The sequence below is a fragment of the Poeciliopsis prolifica genome, unplaced genomic scaffold (assembly GCF_027474105.1).
Source record: "Poeciliopsis prolifica strain line A6 unplaced genomic scaffold, Auburn_PproV2 SCAFFOLD006, whole genome shotgun sequence".
Lineage (NCBI taxonomy): Eukaryota > Metazoa > Chordata > Actinopteri > Cyprinodontiformes > Poeciliidae > Poeciliopsis > Poeciliopsis prolifica.
The window spans coordinates 11,515,410-11,534,744 of NW_026562381.1; the positions used below are offsets into that span (position 1 = coordinate 11,515,410).

At 41.0% G+C, this 19,335-nt stretch overlaps 1 protein-coding gene across 1 annotated transcript in view; it reads right to left on the bottom strand.

Moving 5' to 3' along the window:
• Nucleotides 1-19,335, bottom strand: part of LOC129360240 (BCL-6 corepressor-like protein 1) — a 42,124-nt gene that overhangs the window by 15,198 nt on the left and 7,591 nt on the right.

Here is a 19,335-nt window from a genome sequence, read left to right on the forward strand (position 1 = left end):
AGACCTTTTTTTTTAAGTAGGTTAACATGTTTGCTGCCAAACAAAAATCCTCACACAACAAAAAATGTTACATAGTACAAAATATTCAACTTTTCTGTTAATTTTATAGTAAACAGGATCATAGAAACACAATTTCTATGCAAAAGTTGATTTTGGAACACCATAACCTGCATTTTAATTCATTCTTATCAAATGTGCATGTTTATCTTATTGCAAAGCAGGCAACCAAACATTTTTTATTTTACATTTTTAATAAAATAAATACTTTTGCAGTCCACAAATACTTTCGACTGGATGGTTTTGGCCCATGTGGCAAAAAGTTTGGCCACCACTGACGTATTCAGCGGCAAATACAGATGAAAACAGTCCAAGGCCAAACCGAGGGCAGCTTCGTTCTGACTGGAGGTCAGAAAATGTTATCTGGTCATGCACAAAAAATAAAAATAAATGAACCATGAGCTCAACAAATCTAAGCACTACATGGAAAATACAACAACACTCCTTAGTACAGATGCTATTACTGAGTGAAGTAGGAACTAGTATCAATGGGGAACTAAAGTCAGAAGAAATACAAAGATGCAAGAAGTTTTCTACTGCATATTGGAATATGTCTTCAGTTCATTTAGGCTGTAAGAGAGCGAGAGAAAGCAAGACTTCAAGTAGCTGAGATGTTGTTTTTTTTAGATTCTAACTTGTATCTGTCATGGAAAATTTTTCATTTTGACAGTCTTTTTGAAAAATGCTAGTGTTAAGGTCAAGAGTTCCTATAATGGTATACACATGGAGGCAGCTGTCTATAATGTGTAAAGCTGTGTACCTATAAAGAGTAAAATCGGAAAAACTGAAAATTTTCTCTTAATTTTTTTCAGAGCTGTCTTAGGAGTGCAAAACCAATTTTATTCAATTTATCACAAGACTATTTGTCTGTCATAAATAAGGACTTTAGCACAGCTGAGTTATAAAAAATAAAATAATTTAAGGGTGTCAAACCTAAACGTGTGTGTCTTGCATCAACAATGAACTCTGTATAATTGCTACTTTTACTCCTTTTCTTATCTCACATTGCATCTGGTGGAAAGCTGAGCTGAATGTTTCAGTGTTCATGTCTGAATAACGGTTTAGTTCAGGTGGCTAAATGTGTTTGTGGTTAAGGAGGAGCATCAGGAGATGAGCTGATGTCATGCTGGCTGAACAGCTGATCACAAATTGTCACTAGGTCAGGAGACCTAAGTCTGGGACAGATCTTAAACGCAGGTATGAACTCACATAGCAGACCATTTGCAGTTGTATCACACAGCAAACTCAAAAAGGCCCAGAGTGTTTTGAGTGAGGTTTTCCTTAGTCTTAGTCCAACTATCAATTTCGAAAGGGAACTACTCTTTTTAGGAAAATATTTGAAGTTAGAGCTAATGCACTTGTTGCAACATGAGGAGACTATGAGTCACGCAAATAGCCAACAACAACCACATCACCTCTTTGCCATCATGCTGAGGCTTTTCTGCCTAACTTTGCTGACTAGCTTTACCGCTAATGATCTGTTTGTGTTGAAAATCAAAAGAGATATTTAAATCAGTCCAACAGCCCTCTTTTCACAGCAGAGTAACAAATATAATTGACTAGAACATTAGACAACATAAAAAAGAAACAAGATTTCAGCAGGAAGAAAAAAAAACCCACAGAGGGTTGCATTTCTTAAGCATTTGTCCACAGCAGATTGTTTCTGTTTTTCCTTTTTTAATCACATTTCAGATAAAACAATATCAAAGAAAATATTTTCGCCATTTATACAGCAGGTCTTCAGGCGCTACTAAGATTTTTTTGCTTCACTCCTATGTGAACAGTTTACAATTCCAAAGCGATTCGCATGTGCAGAAGAAGAACGTTGACATCACACAGCATCGGGTTGTTTACGATCTATGGACGGGTTTTACAGTTTATTCAGCCAAGGAAGCTGACAAGATTGTTACAACATCATAACACACAAAAAAAGCTAACAAAAAGAAAGCGCAGCTAACAGCAATGGCATTTTGTGGAACATGAACTTCTGCAGAGAAGTCTGTTTGGATGCATAGTCGGTGCCAAGAGTGGTGGGATTGTGATGTGATGCGTTTCACTGACACAGACTTCTTTCATAATTTTATAATTATAATTTTCAGCCGTTGTTTGTGCCTGTATTTACAGCGTCTGGCTTCTTCTGGTGCAAAATCACAATGTATGTCTCTCATTACTGATGGAACAGTTTAATTAAATGCAATGTGACAGTTCTGACTGTGGACTCAATCTGATGCATATCCAATTTAGTATCACGTCAAAGTAGCAAAAATCGTAAAAGGTCAGGTGTGGGTCACACATGGGCTAAAAATGCTCGCATTCTGCTGCTGTGGGAACATTTCAAATTATGATTGAATCACCCAAATCGAAAGATTCTCAATCATGAGTGACTTCTGCATCGAAATCAAATTTAAGTCCAGTCTTTGACTAGGCCATTTCAAACCCTTCTTTTTGTTTCATGAACCACTGTTCTGCTGCATAACCCAAGTGTTAGCGACCTTAACGTCACAGACTGATGGCTTTTACCTTCATTTTCTAAGATAAAGGGAGAGAAAAAAATGATGGTTAAATTAATTACTGCAACTCTACCAGAACCTGGAGGAGTAAAGGCGGTCCCGGATCATGACACTTCCACCACCATATTTTGCCGAAGATTAAACATTGCTTTTTGGAAATATCACTTTTTGACAAACTCTTCTAAAACGTTTCCGATTGCCTCATTAGTCATGAGTTTTTGGGGATCAATGAGATATTTTTAAGGCAAATTTCTGTGTTTTTATTGCTTTCATCTTGGATCAGAAGCTGTTTTTGTCTGGTCTCTTTCTTGCTGTTGATTCATAAACAGTCTGTACCTGATGCAAGTGAGGTCTGCAGGGCTTTGGATGTTACTCTGGGTTCTTTTGTGAAGAATTTGTGAAGGATTAAGTAGAGTTACTTCATAATTTAACAAGTAGACAAGTACTTTTTCACAGGTGAATGAATAGTTTGGATAACTTTTCCCACCTTACTTAATGCATTTTGTGTTTGCTCTGGTTGTCTTTATCTGATATTAAAATTTTAACTCATCTGACAAAAAATAAATAAAAACAGAAGAAAACAAAAACTGCTTGTCAGTAAAGTATTTAGAAATGTACTCCCGGCACATAAACACACATCTATCTGGCAAATGTCACCAAATAACTCAATATTCCTTATTCATTATTTTGAATATGTGTATTTAGAAAAAACACATTTAACCTAAATTAAAAAGTCAATTCGAATAGTACGACTGTTATGTTCTTTTGGCTTAAACACCATATTTGTAAAAGCCACAAGCTGGACTACTGAGTAATGACTAACCTGTCATTACTCTGGGCAAGCAACGATTGCTTTTCCAGAGTAATAGACTAATTATATCTTACATCACCTAAGACACGTAACATAATTCAAAGATTTTTTTAAATTTCAAAGAAATGTCACCACATAGTTGTCAGAGATATGATTTTGAAAATCTTTCCAATTTAAAATAAATGCATTAAATAATTTTTTGGGACACAGGGACAATAAAGTCTGTAGGATAAAAAAGACTTTATTGTGTTTATTGGGCCACATCTCCCCATCAATTATGACCCTATTTCTGTCCCATTAGCATTTTACAGATGGTCACATCCCAAAATAAATCAATGATATTGGAAGATCATTGCTGTAAAATACACAGGTAGCTCACACACTACTGAAGACATCAACGAGACAAAAACTAACTGAAAACTGAAATGCAAACCTGTACAATGTCTTAGAAAGTTACCCAATGCCTTTAAAGAAGTATTCTCACCCTTTGAACTAAAAAAAAACAATATTTTCTAAATGTTTGCAAATAAAAAGCTGAAAAGTGCCGCATACGTATGTATTCAGCCACCCAGAATTATTAATATTTTATAGAAAACTCCTTTCAGGAGTATTTTAGGGTATTATTCTACCAGCTTGACCTTTCTGCCTTTGTTCTTGAACAAAATAGCTCTAGCTCATTCAGACTGGATGAAATCCGAACACCCATTTTAAAGTCCGGCTCCAGATTTTCAGACTGGACGGTTCTAAGACATGAAATCATTCCATCGTTGCTCTGGCTGAACCTCTGCCCCAGTTTCAAGTCTTTTACAGCCTACAACAGGTTTCCCTCCAGTGGTCAGTGGATGTATTTAACGCCATCCACTGACCCTTTTCCACTAGCACCTAGCAGCAAAACCCGACTCTACGCAATTCTGGAGGTTTTCCATCACAATTGAGTAAGAGCTCTAGAGGGTGGGGTTGACGAGTATTTTGACAGCCTTAGAGAACAAAACATAGTGCAACACAAACACAACATTGGAGGAGAAGGAAGCCATATTGAACATTCTTTTCAGTCTGTGGCTCTGAGTGAGTTTTCACAAATGTTAGGTGGGATTATTGCAACCAGCCGATCAGTCATGGTTTTCTATGTTTTCAGTCTGACTCCCAGCGAAGTGGCTCTAAAAAAGGGGCCAGCACCACAGAACCGTTACTGGTGGAAAACCAAGATGAGAAGGTACCACTGGAAAAGGGCCACATCTTCCCATCAACTCTGACCCGATTTCTGCCCCTGCTGAGGAAAAGCATGATGCTGTCACCACCATGTTTCAACCAGGCAATGTCCTGCTCCATGTCAATTTCTCTCCACATGTAACATTTTGCATGAAAGGCATAAAAGTTTAACTTGGATCTCATCTGACTAAATATTTATTTCTTGTTTGTCAGTTTCTCTTTGAATGGGTTGTTTCTTGGCTTTCTTTCAGCAATCCCTTTCTTCTTGCAACTCTTCCATAAAAGCCAGATTTGTGGGGTGATCGACCAGCAGATTCTCCCCATCTGAGCTGTAGATTTCTGCAGTTCCTCAGGAGTTACCATGGGACTCTAAGCTGTTCTCTGTTTGATGCCGATCTTGCTCCGCCTGATGGATGTACTGCTCTCTGTAAAATGTTCAAAGCCTGGGATATGATTCAAAACTTAACCCTTTAAAACTATTCACAGTTTTCTCCCTGGCCTGTCAGTTGTGTCCCTTCATGTTGGTCTTCATGTTTGCTCACAGATGTTATCCACAAAAAAAAAAAAAAAACTTACACCGTTTCTCAAGTGGGGACCAAATTTGCAACATTTGTTACATTTTTAGCTGGTACCATTCACACTGTGTCAAACGACCCAAAGCCTTTGAAAAACCTGTTCCCCTCTTCACCTGTGGGGGGCGCTGAACCAAGCACCACTGAAGAAAACGAAACAAAAACCTTTGAAGAAGCCACTAAACACAACTTTTTTCTTTATGAAATGTAAACAAATGGAATGGCACCGGATTTGGGCAGTTGTATAATTTTTTTTTTTTGGCTTTGACAGAAGACCATGAGCCATTTCTCTGTTTGGTTGTATTTACCCAGGATGCCCTGCATTATAGCCTGCTTTTGGAGAGTAGCTCAATTAAAGCCGACTACATAGGTCTGGTGCAAATGCACCATAAATGGGACCGAATACATATGCAACCTTTTTCAGATTTATTTTTTAAGGTTTATTCTTAAAAATATATAATTTTCTGTCCACTTCATTATCAAGGACGACTTTGTGTTGGTCTCCCAAATAAAATCACAGAAAATTCATTAAAATTTGTGGCTGTAATCTAGAAAATTGCATCAAAGTTTAAAGGATAAGAACAATACTGAATGGTATTGTGTACATCATCTTATTCAAGTTTGAGTAAATGTTTGAGGTCCTGCCTTGGTGACATTTTCAGGTCAACAAGGGCTTTAAATAATCATCCTCATTGCATTGAGTCCTCACTAATGAACCCTTATGGATGAATATCCTGCTTTCAAAGAATGTATGCATGTAAACATACACAGCAGAGTATCGAACATTTCAGAAAAAAACATGCTGCCTTCAACAGGTAAGTGTGAAAATGGTTGTCTATGGATATAATTCAAACACCCAAATCAATATCAAACCATAGCTGACAATAACCTACATACTAATTATGCACGATGCTTAGGGGTGAGCAATGGTAAGAAAAGAAGACATTGCAAAATGACCTTTGTTCTCACTGAGCTTCAGGATCTTAGTCACTGGACCTATATCCAGGTTGGGCACTGATAAATGGGCCGAATAAGTTGAACAATGCCAAATATTACATAGAAAAAGATTTAATGGTGAAATCTGCCACCCAGTACATGATGCAGTTCTAATTTATAGTAATAACCCAGATTTAATGCAGTCTATCCATGCATTACTTACCCTGTTGTATCAAAATAACCTCAAATTAATTAGCCCTACAACTACAGCCATTCGTTCAGCCCACATCTACAGGACAGAATATTTTGTCAACACCACTAAATAATTTCTCACTGACGATTGCTTTTATCTGATACTTCACACAGGAGCTAGTGTTAAAGCGGCCTCTGACCCCTGGTCTCTGGGGCCTGTCCTCCATAGAACCATACATTAATCCATATATGAGGCAACAACTGAACTAACCTTTATCTGCAGCTTTTGGTTTTAAATAAAGTCCAGCAGAGCAGAGAGAGGTTGACTTAAATAAGAAAAAGTTTTGATTGTTATCTGCAGAGAACAGGGAATTTAATGTAATAAAATAGAGAACTATATCACACATTTAAGCATGAAGCATCCATGTGCACAGGAGGAGCATCCTGGATGAAGGTGGAGAGCGCACCAAAAAGGCTCTAAAAACCTGAGGCGAAAGCTTTGAATGCGATGGAAATGTTTCACCTTTGAGTCACTGGAGCCACAGCGAAGATGATGCACATACTGACAGACAGACACGCCAAATCTCTGCGTGTAATCTGCGTGTTCAGATGAGAGAGGGAGAGAGGGGAAGCAGCGATGCAGATGCCGCTCCGCTCCGCGGAAAGGAGGGTCTGCATACATTACCGTACAACAGTTGCTTACAGCTAGTTTGTCTTTGTGCTCCGATCGCGGTCTGCTCCGCAACATCTGAATCCATTCGCTCGGATGTAGGCCAGCGAATGCATGCAGAGGTCCGCGCACACGCCGTGGGCAGCAGACGAAAACAAAAAGTGGAGGCTGGGAATACCTCAGAGAGAGAGAAACAGAGGGATGAAAAACGGGAGGAAAAAGAGCCACATTATTCTATTGTGGCCCCCCTACTTCCATCCGGTCAGCCCCCTGTCCTGTTCAGCGGTTCCCAATGTCACAGCTGAAAAAAAAAGAAAAGTGCACATAAAGCCCACATGCACGCTGCGCTGGGGCAGTCGGTATAAATATCAGCACGGAAAAACTCTGGAGAGCTCCGCGTTGCTCCCTTTCTCCAGCATAATAGGAGGACCGGGCTCTCAGGTGACCGGTCCATCCGCAAGCAAACATGGACACGAACCGGGAAGGCGGCTCGCTGTCAGAACCAGCGAAGTGCCGGGAGACCCCCGCAATCTGTCACATCTGCGCCCGACGAGGTCAGGCACCATCCGAGCAAAGTCAAAACAAGAGACCGAAGCGAGACGCGAACTAAACAACAACAACAACAAAGTAACGCATGTCAAACTAATGATTATTTCCACTGGCCAAAACAGCACACAAACTGGACCAACTGGTAGGGAGGTGAGAAAAAGTAGTGCAGCACAGAGGGGCAACAGAGGGGTGACAACTTATTCCCGGGTCCGGCCGGCTCGCTGCGTGTTTATCCCCGGCCGCCCTAATGCTGAAGTGCTCCAGCCTCTTATCGGCCCTTCGCCGGACCGGCTCACTGAGCCGCTCCGCGCTGAAAGGCATTCACCAAGCCTCTCCTCTCCGGGCCCCTCGCTTCTTCTTCCACTCTCTACCTCCAAAACTGAACCAATCCGGCGCTAATCAGCGAGCGAGCGGAAAGATGTCTAATGACACAAACAGTTACGAACCCGCTCGTCCAGATGGCAAGTGAAGCGACGTGCAGGCACGACTGTGGTGGAGAGATACGGCCGAGTCCAGCCTTTCGCCCCGGCCGTCCGCGGCTGCTCGCTGATCTCGACGGTTTTCGGCTCTAAAAGTCCGGGGTGGGGGGGCGGGAGTAAGGGAGGAGAAGAAGGGGAGGGCAGAGAGGGGGGTCGTCAAGACAGTCCGTTCCGTATCTCCAGCCTCCAGTCTGGTGGGAGAGCGCGGAGGGAGGGCGGGGGGCAGGAGGGTGCGCGGCGACAGCATGGGAGATGTAGTGCTCGGCTCTCCACGCCCAGCGTTGGACGCTGGAGAGGCCGGGAGCGCTCGGAACTGCAGGTACCGGCATGCAACGCGCGCTCCAGCCGCTCAGGGGAATGGGGGATCGCGACCAAAGAGTGTAACGGTGCGCTAAACTGAAAAGGCTTATCGGGGCAACGAAGTAATGAAATGTGCGTCTGTGTTTCTTTCTTTTCTTTTCTTTTTTTCTTTTTAAATAAACAACGCGGGGTTGCGATTACCACGGAGCGCCTGACTGAGTCAGCCCACGACAGGTCAATTAGCAGTCAGCTGGTGAAACGGGCTTTAATAAAACCCAGAGTGGCAGAGGTTCGGGTCTGCTGCTGGAGGACTAACAGGAGGCCCTCCAGCTGCAGCCTGACGGACTGGGCCATTTTAAAACGTGCTCTCTTCAAAGAACCTTTGGTCTTCTGTGGCCATGCCATCTAACTTCACTGTCTCTCCATGGGCCTTGGAGTCACATACACGGCCATACATTTTAAAATGATTTCTACTGCATTCACTTTGTGGATGTCAAATTAGTAAAGTGATATAATGAGGACCAGAATTAGCCTTTTCTTTTTACCTCATTCTTATTAAAATTTGTTTTTTTTTTCCTAATAAAAATATGCAGCACGGAACTGATTAAAAGTATCAAAAACATAAAATGCTTAGTTGCAAATTCACAAATTTGCATTGCTCCGCAGAGATTCAGCTCAATTAAAATTATATTTTCATTTTACTGAATGGAGCAGCTGACTTTGAGCCAATACAAAGACACTCAAAATCAGGCTGGGTATTATTTTGAATAAGATTTAAGTTTAATTAGAGCGAAAGCACTGCTTCTTACATTTTAACTCACCCACAGAGGAGAACCCATCTTACCTGCTCCATTCTTAAAAAGTTTTTCTTAAATTGACTTCTTGACAACTTCATTTTTGCTGAAACCTCATGTAGTTTACATTATCACTGAAAATAGTCCAAATAGACCCAAAAGATGAAGTAACAAAAACATCTCAACCTTCAGCCACAAATACAACAAACATTTAAAAAGAAGATTTCTGAGAACTTTTGACTTTTAGCTCAACATTATGTTCATCTCACTTCTGTATATCTATACAAAGTGTTTCTGACTGAAACAAATCTATTCTTATAATCTTCTCTCCTTCATGAAACCTAGAGATAAGCTCTCGGTGCTTGTGTAAATCTCCATTGTTCTCCAATCAAAATAAACCGATCTGAGACGTTGAGAATCAGAAATAAAGACCGTTTCACATTATTGGCGATAGCAACTGCTAACAACTATTTATAATGACAATGAAGACGGTAATTAAACAGATTTTAAACCAGACATGGGTCGATTACAGATGTCAAGGAATACAGAGACCTTTTCATTCAAAACCAATGAGCACAGAGTGAGAAATCGCTGCCCCTCCCCCACTAGTTGCTGCACTACTTATTGAATGGCAGAAAGAGAGATGCTTCCCTTTCAGGGAAGTAAAGTCAGCTGTTTGTAAGCATTTTTTGGTTACAAAAATGTACAGCTTGCCAATAAATGTAACAGATGTGGTTATCAGAGCTACAATAGTCAAAATGTCAGATTATTTCAGCATCAGGGGAAATAATTGTTCATTTCGTGTTTGAAATGCTATATAATTCTGTAAAATGTTACATCTATGCAGTGTAATCATGCTATTTTTACTTGAGAATCACATTCTGCCCAAACATTTTTGAGACAATATAAATTAGAAAACCTAAAGAGTGAAACCTACTGAAACAAATATTTCCTGATGATAGAGACAGCGCCTCTCTCTCTCTGTGTGTGTGTGTGTGTGTGTGCGTGTGTGTGTGTGTTGCGCTTCTTCAGCTCTGACATTGCAGAGCAGTCTGTCAAAATCACATTTCCTGATATTGTAAGGTTGGTTTAGGTTCTGGATTCAGTTAGGTGGTTTTAACTCCAGTTTGCAGTCAGATTTATCCTAGTTTAGATTCTCATATTTCTGTGCTCACATCATGACAGGTAAGTCAATGGAAACGACAAAAACCCCCGCCCCACCCCCAAAAGATAAACAGCCACAGGTCATTCTTACTCCATAATCACATTTTGGCACAGTAGTTAAGCGGTGCAGGGGACTGCGCTGTAATTAGGCCACTTGGTCTTACCTGAACCCAGGCCTGCTGCTTTGCAGTGGGATCCACTCCTTTAGCAACAAATATCTGACTTTTCTAAACTCCAGCCTGGTTCCTGGTGGGGAAATAACCGCCCAAAACGGCCGGGCTGAAGCCGCCATGTGGTGGGAGGAATTAGTGTGGCTGCTGCCGCCGTGCAGGACAACGACCCTGTCCACAAACTACTTGGCTGCTCCGCCGTGCAGGGGACTCCAGCATGCCCTTCACCATTCGCCCAGCAATGGCTGCGTGTAATCGGACAAATCGCTGACAGGCGGCCAGATGGGAAATCGGCAAAACAAATACAAGCAGCCGATCGGTGAGGAGGGAAACGCCGTAGAGAGCCGTAACAGTCACACAAAGTGGGCAGCTGACACATCGCATTGTGTCTGAGCCTGGGGGGGGGGCGCAGGGGAGGGGGGCAACCCGGAGACCCGAACCTCCGCGCAGGAGCTCCGGATGAAATCCCCCGGCTGCGACCGGCTGTTTTCTTTCACAGACTCCACACCGGATGTGTGAAGCTGGGAGTTGTTTTTTTTTTTTTTTTTTCATTTTAAAACTTGTTATCCACGCCATTATCATAAATCTGAGATGTGGTATTCGGCACAAGCGACGATGGCAGCTGCGATGCCACGGATGAATGTACTTTGTTTATGTTCAAAGGCCTGTTTTTATTTTGTTCAAAGTGTGTCGTCCTCAAAGTGGGCTCACATGCTCATCTAAGTGTTAGTCATATCGGAGATTATCGACCTTATTTAGGCCGCCATGCTTCACGGAGAGGAGGATGTCCCGCCTAAGTTGGTGCTTCACCTGGTCAATAATGTCGAGGCTGCGGGGAAGTCGGGACACGCAAACCCACAACAATGCCCTTCCATCTTGGTAGAAGTGATCAATTATTCCACAGTAAGCCACAGGAAGGACAGCAGCCGCTCACAGAAACAGTCCAGAGTGATGTTATCCTCCAGGTTAATGGATGGCCCTGCGTGCCGTGTTGTGTTAAATCTATCTCCGAAATGTTCAAATCGCATCCGCGGGGGGCTAAACTGTGTCAGGATCTGGATTTTACCCCGCACCCGGCACGCATGGACGGCACTTCCACGGATGTCATCCCCACAACTTGGCTGTCCGTATACATGTGACACGATCCCGCATTTAATGCCGCGGGATAACAGCGAAACATCACGCCAACTACTGAGGCTCCTTCGAGACACAACCCGGGAGGGGAAACGCAGATATCCAGGTCAAAGTTTGGCAGAGTTTTACTCGCCCTCGGCAGCGTTGTGCAATGCCCCCTCTAATGCCCCCTGCTCGCCCGTAACGCCTTTGTTATTAGTAATCGCGTGGTATTGCACCGTCTTACCTTGCGCTCCGAGCCGTCGACAGCCTCAAAGCCCGCACACCGCGCAACAAGCGGCCGCCGCCGTCGCCCGGGCTTCGGTGAGGGGCCACAAGTGGGATTTTTGAAGCAGAATGAATACAGTAAGCAATTTTGGCTTGTCCTCGCGATCTTCCCTTATTGCCAGTTTTCGGTCTGCAGCAGCTGGAGATGAAAATCGCGCACCCTGGGTCCTAGCGCCGGGATAAGCCCTACAGGTGAATAACAGGCAGACAGACGTGCTGCTCGCTGGGCATCAGCCTCTCATTCTAGAGCCTTCAGCTGCTTCCTCCCATCTTACCTGACTGAAATGTAACGCAAAAGCAACCTGCATAAATAGAAATGTTATTCTGAATAAGTAGTTATTTGATTTGAATCACACAGGCAAAATGCAACTTTTGTGATAATGAGGACTGGGAATGCTGCTTCTGCCATTTTAACTCACAAACAGGAGTGAACGCAGCACCTTAACGTCCCCTTATTGACTCCAGCTAATACACAAAGCTTATCTAAGGAGAAAAGTTCTTGTTTGTGAAAGTACTCACATTTTATCTCATTACAACCACAAAACACAACATGTTTGATTGTGATTTTATGACAGACAAAGAAGTACAAATGTGGGATGGGGAGTCAGAAGTCAGATCGTACATTGTTGTCACTTTTATAACAAACAGAAATCTAGAAAGTGCAGTGTGCTTATATATTCACCGAGCCTGGTGAAAGTCAGCTCCTCGCTCCTATACGGGTCTAGACCTTCAGCCACTGAGAAGAATGATTGCTTACTCCGATTGGATTCTGTGTATTCTGTTGAAGTTTTAATTTTAGTCCATGGCTAACATTTGGCCATGACGTATGTAATGCACCAGTTTGACTGGAAACAGCCATCTTTTGCTGCCTTCAACTGCTTTCTCTCACATTATCTGACTGAAATGTAGCGTAAAAACAACCGAAATAAAGTGGGATGTTATTCTTAACTATCCAGCAAAGGAACTATGCTTTGATGGTTCCATCTTTAGAGGACAGAGGTGCCGAGCCAAACAAGCTGACTGTTGATGTTAATTCAGTATTTTGGAAGCATGGCCAAAATGGCTTCATTCATTTCCTCCACTGCATTTCCTAAATTACAGGCAGACTACAATTCTAAAACAGTGCAGAAAATAAATGTTATCATTCACAACTTTTCTTTCTGTTCACTGACTGGTTGAAAGACTTCCAGAGAAATCAAGTTCAATAGGAGAAATACCAAATGGAGCACCAAAGGGACATGATAATTGAGAAGAACTGAACATGGGAAGTTAAAGGCCAGACTATTGACCCATTTTAATAAAAAAAAAAAAAACTTTAAATAAAGTCCAGTGGAAGTAAATGCCCCTAAAAGTCACCGAATATAATCTCAGCGGCTCTGTGAAACCTTCGGGGAACAAAGATCATGAAGCCCAAGGGACACACAGGTCAGAGATAAAGTTGTTGAGAAATATAGCTTGTCATAAAATTGCACTGTCTGCCAGATATGGTGCCAACAAACTTTTCTTAGTACTTTTTTTTGCTGCTTTTACAGTCTAATTTATTTTCTCAGATTTGTAGATTCATGGATTGTTAGTTCTACTCCGTCTATGTTAATTAGTCTTCCTCCCACAGCTGCGCCTGTTTCCCCTGATCATCTCATCTGGTTCTCTTGTCATTTTCTGCCTGTCTCAGTATTTCACCTCCTGGTTGGATTTTTTTTGTTGGATTCTTACGTTTCTCCACAGCTATTTTATGGCCTGTCTTCATCGTGCTTCTGTTGTAAGTTTGTCATTTTATTATAAAAATGTTCACAATGATCCTCAAAGGGTCTGGTCTGCATTTTGGTCCAGCTTCAACGACAGAAAACATGCCACAAGTTGCTGAGTTGCTGTCATTCTCAAACGCTTTCACTTTAGAATATTTACTAGCAAAAAAATATCCTGGCAAGACCTTTTGCACAGTTAACATATTATCAAGATACTTTTTCTGAAAGTGACTCTTTCTTTTACAAAATGTTTGTAAAAGCAGCTTGTAAGCCCAGGTACTGGCATTTATATGACTGTGGCCATGGAAGTGATTTGAATATCTGAATTAAATGATTTGGATGAGTGAACAAAAACATTTGCCAATATAGTGCAATATCTGTGCAAGTCTACAGTTTTTTTACTGAGTTTTTTGGGATAAAATCTTAGATTAAATTTCTGTGCAAACTTCAAGAGTTAACTCAGTCCTACGGGATAACTTTCTTGCCCCTAAAGAAAAATAGCCAAAGGTTATTTATGGTAGTTCTACGACTCCATAATCACATTTTGGGATAGTAGTTAAAAATATTCTCACCATGCCGAAATTACAACAAACATCAGCTTATAATTTACTGTTGTTCTCATATGTAAATTTTACATTTCTAGCTATGTTTGACATCTAACAATAAAGATTGACTGTAAATTAATCACCTGTGTGATCCAAACACAAAACAGACTTTGTCACCTGAGGAAGAGCCAATTGTGGTGCATATAAAGTCAGGTGAACATGGTTGTCTCAGAAGGATCCTGGCATGAAAACACCACTGAGATAGAGATAGGTGAAACAAGCAGCTGCTAGCTTTTAAATGTCTGGACAATATTCACATTTTCCACATTTTGTTATATTAAATCCTTATTCCAAATTTGATCAAAATAATATCTTTCCTTAAAATTCTATACACAAATATTCAATTATGACAAAAAATGTTAAGATTTTTCTTTTGTAAATTTATAAAAAACTAAAACACCAATAAATCAAATGTACATAAGTATTGTCAGCCTTTGCCATGAAGCTTTAAACTGAGCTGTGTCCACTGGTCAAACTGGTCCACCTGTGGCAAATTGAGCCGACTGGACTTGATTTGGAAAGGCGCACGCCTGTCTCTAAGAGGGCCTACAGTTGACAGTGCAGGTCAGAGGTCAAACACTAAGCATGAACTCAAAGGGATTGCATGTGAGCTCTGAGACAGGATTGTTTTGAGGCTCAAATCTGGGGAAACGTTTCTGCTGCTTTGAAGGTCCCGGTGAGTTCAGTGGCCTCCATTATCGGTAAATGGAAGAAGTTTGGTACCAGCAGGACTCTTGCGGAAGATGGCTGGCCGTCTAAACTGAGCAATTAGTGACCTGATGGTAACTCTGACCGAGCTCCAGAGAGGACAACCTCTCAGAAGGACAACTATCGTCTGGCCTGTATGGTAGAGCGGTCAGACGAAAACTAATCCTTAATAAACATGGCAACCCATCTGGAGTTTACCAAAAGGCTTCTGAAAGACTGTCAGACCAAGAGAAACTACATTTTCTGATTTGTTGAGACAAAGATTGAACTCTTTGATGTGAATGCCAGGCGTCATACTTGCAGTGAAGCATGATGGTGTGAGCATGGTGGTGTGAGCATCATACTATGGGGATGGTTGCAGCAGCAGGACTTGACACCATATTCAAACCCTGCACTTAGGTGTTAAAATATTTTGCTTTCTAGTTTAGTTTATAATAAGAAAAACTTTTATGCTTTTGCTGTGGTGCCTTTCTTACTTTGTAAAAATTTGTCTTATGATTCTGATTTAATTGTTACTTTTATTTGTTTCTTCATCTGTTTTATGAGACATGTTTTATCAATGAACCTGACTTGTGCAGATTCAGACTACAGGACAAACAACACCTTCCAGGTTCTTGATGTAGATGTTTGATGTAGATATTTCTTTTGGATTTTTTTCTTCAACAATAATAATAATAAGCATCTTCACTTGAAAACTGTAATTTGTGTTTACTTTTTTCATCACTGACTACTATCTTAATTGGTTTGATGTTCTGAAACACTTAAGTGTGACAAATAATGGAAATCAGGAAGGGTGCAAACACTTTTTCTCTCTACTTCATGTGAGTGTTTTTTCTGTGGAGGGGGATTTCTGCTGTCTGAACACACTGAGTAAACATTACATGTGCACTGATATCTGCGGGACATCTCTGTATATTATACATCCTGTATTCAGCAAGGGAATGTATTCTAAATTTTGTTATACAATATTTTTAATAATACACTAGAAGAGACGTCAGTGTGAGTTTACTATTAAGAAGGCTGTGGACATGAGCGAGATAGTCTCTGTATTTCCTGTGTGAATAAAATATTGATGTTTAGGGTTCAGTTTTCAAACAGCTGCTGAATTTTGAGAGTTCTGAATAGTCTGCAGTGAGCTTAGGCATCTGGTGGCAAAACTGGTAACTATGAGAATTTTATAATCTGATATCGCTGTCAACAAGCTCATCTGAGATAAAAAGAAGTATTAAGCACAGACAACTCCCACAGCATTAGTTCATTTGTGTCTATAATAAGTCTGTATTGAGACTGGAGTAAATTTAGTTCTTTTCAAATGACCCAGAAGGCTGAAAAGAAAAAAAAAGAGATGCTCTAAAAGTATAAAATGGATTTTTCTACCTGACATCATTGTCCATCTAACCTGACAGGCTGGGCAAGGAGAACATTCATCAGAGCAGCAACAAAGAGGCAGTTCAGGTGGGAAAATCTGTTGACAAGACAACCATTAGCTGTAGACTAAATAAATTCAGTCTTTATGGCAGAATGGAAAGCCACTGTTGAAAGAAAGTTGAAAGAAAGTCATGACTTTTAACTTGCAGCTGTCATGAAGGGGCTGCAGCAAACACATGCAACGTGGTCTTGTCAAATTCAAACTTGGTAGAGAGAGGTTCTCCTTCCAGAAGGACAAAATGCCCTAAATATGAACCCAGAGCTACAATGAAGGTCAAAACATTTATGGTAGAATGACCCAGTCAAAGTCCAAGTCTGAGTCCAAGGCAGAACAGAGGGCAAAACTGTAAAATCGTCCATCACATCATCAAACTGGCTGAGTTTGAGCCATTTTTCAAAAATAAATGGGCAGAAAATTCAATCTAAATGTGTAAATCTGCTGATGACATTTCTAAAAGTACTTTGGTTGGGTCAAGCGTTGTCCGAAGTATCCACTGTCCTTCTTGCTCTGCAAAGAGAAGTTTGACTGACAGACTGGTCCACCGGGTCATGTCTGTATGTTGGCAGTTAACAATAATCATCCCACTGTTACCAACTCAGTCATTTTCTTGCTATATTTAGCAACATTTCAGACAAAAGAAATTGGTATCAACCAAAATCTGAATGTCAGGTCTCTTTTATAGATTTTATTGGCTCAAGTGACCTTTATTTGATAGTGAATTGACAGAAAACTGAGTAATGAGGGAAAGGGGAAGACATGGGGCTCAGGTCACCAGGCCAGGAATCGAACCTGCAACAGCCACATCAAGGACTCCTTATGTCCTCAAGGCCTCTGGGTTGTGCTTAACCCCTGCGCCACCACAGCACCCTGATGTCAGGCTTCTTAAGATTAGTAATCAGCCAGAAAACTGCAATCGGTGCACTCCTATACTAACTTGAGGTTTCATAAATGTTTTACCAAACATCTATGAAACTGTTTTTCTTTTATTAATGTTGGTCTCAATAAATATAAATACAATATACTCAACTTTATTGAAGCAACGCACAAAATGTGAAAAGCTGAGAAGACTTTTTCAAGGTAGTGTAAATGTATTTAAAATTTCACAGTCCTGTGTGTGTATTTTAGATTTTAGTTTGTTAAACTGACCAACAGGGCTTTTTGGGGGGATTTTTGTAATTACTGTGTTGGACATTGTGAAACTGCACCCACTGACAGGGGAAACCATCTCCAACTACACTTGTTGAAAGATATTGCAACTTTACTGCAATGATTACAATGTTAGATCAAATGGATAACAAAGTCGGCACACTGCTGACCCTGGATCAGTGGTCCAGATTACAAGCAGCCGCTTAGTGAGGAATGAAGTCATGCAGCCATTTTATCCTCTTCCACTCACAGACTTGCTGCAGAAGAAGATGTTGAGGTCTGTTGGAACTGACTTTTTGTCTAATTCATTTGGCTTTAACTATCTTTTATTAGCTAGTTTTAGTTAGATATTGTTTTTATTAATTATTGTCATTTAGTTTTTGTATTTTCACACTATGGTTAACTTTCCTAGGAGCAGAATTAAAAAACTATTTTATTGTGATTATCACTTGGTTAATGAATCCTCATCAGATACTATTTACAGAAAATGTCTTCAGTTAATGTTGAACAACAGACTAAATCTGGCGTTTCTCCCAACTTTTGCTGTTATTTTGCAGACTAGTGTAAGTGCTGCCAGGAGGAGAATGGAGCGCCGTAATTTGCCGACAGCTGACGCAAACGTCTTGTGTGGTGACAAATGAGAGAAGGAAGTCTTGAACGAAGCAACAGCAATTTTTTTTCCAAGTTATTTTTGCCAGTGTAGTATGGTTGCACCAATTGCAGTTTTCTGGCCGATCGCTGATGACCAATCTTTAAAAAGCCTGAACAGCAGACTCCTGTTTTGTTGTATACCATTTTTTTTTTGTCTGAAATGTTTCTAAATATAGCAAGGAAGTCACTGAGTTGGCAATAGTGGGGTGACTATTGTTAACTGCATCAGTCAAACCTCTCTCCCAGCAGAGCAGAAGAAGACAGTGGTTTGATGAAGCAGATATGAGCGGCTTCACATATGAGTATTGGCCGATCTCTGACGTCCCAAAATTAAGGAAATCGACTGGCTAATAAATCTGTGCACCCCTACAGCATAGCCATGGTTTCTACTTGTTCAAGTCAAGCTAATTTGTCTGTAGAAGTAACACACCTAGTTGGGACACGTAGACAGTGGCCTTCCCAAAAGTTGGAAATAGCTAGCTAGAAACGGACTCAAACCTTCTCTCCCCTGACGTGTTTGTTGATTTGATTAAATTGCCGACTTTGCCTGAATTTACATCAGATTATTTATATCACCATGTCTTGACTGGCGTTTCCCCTGACACCGGAACAGGCTTAAAAGTGTACAGAAATCTACGACAGGCAAGATGATAGTTATTACCAGCAATCAAAGTCCTCTAATCACTGCAGCGGTTACCTGAAGTCTTGCTTTATGACTCCCTTTGCCAGAGGTCTGAGGATAGCTTCATGAAGACAATTCAGGATCTAGAACTAGCATCTATTTTTGTTTACAAAGGGATTTAGCTCACAGGAACATACAGGATGGTCCATACAGGGATGTTATTCTCCTGGAAGAGATCTTTAATCATATATATGTATCTGGCGAGACATGTTTTATCTAGTGCCTTGGTGGTTGTAGATGAGGATCCTCAGTCAAAAGGAAAGCTTGCTGTAAAATCTCCACACAGTGAGGCTTGATGCCCATGAACCTAAAGCTCCATTGTTCCATTGAAGGAAAATGCTCCCATGTCACGATAAATCCTCCTACATGCGGAGAACATCTCCAGTTGTCTTTGGCGCTCCTTTGTAAAGCAGAACAGTCACGTATATTCCGTGGAAGAAAATTCAACCTCTGTAGGGATGAATTGTTGCAAGAAGCCTTGCTTGTGCAGCTTACGCTGCCACATTCAAAGACAGAAAGCCGTGTCGCCTTGGCTATCAAAGGAGGGCATGACAG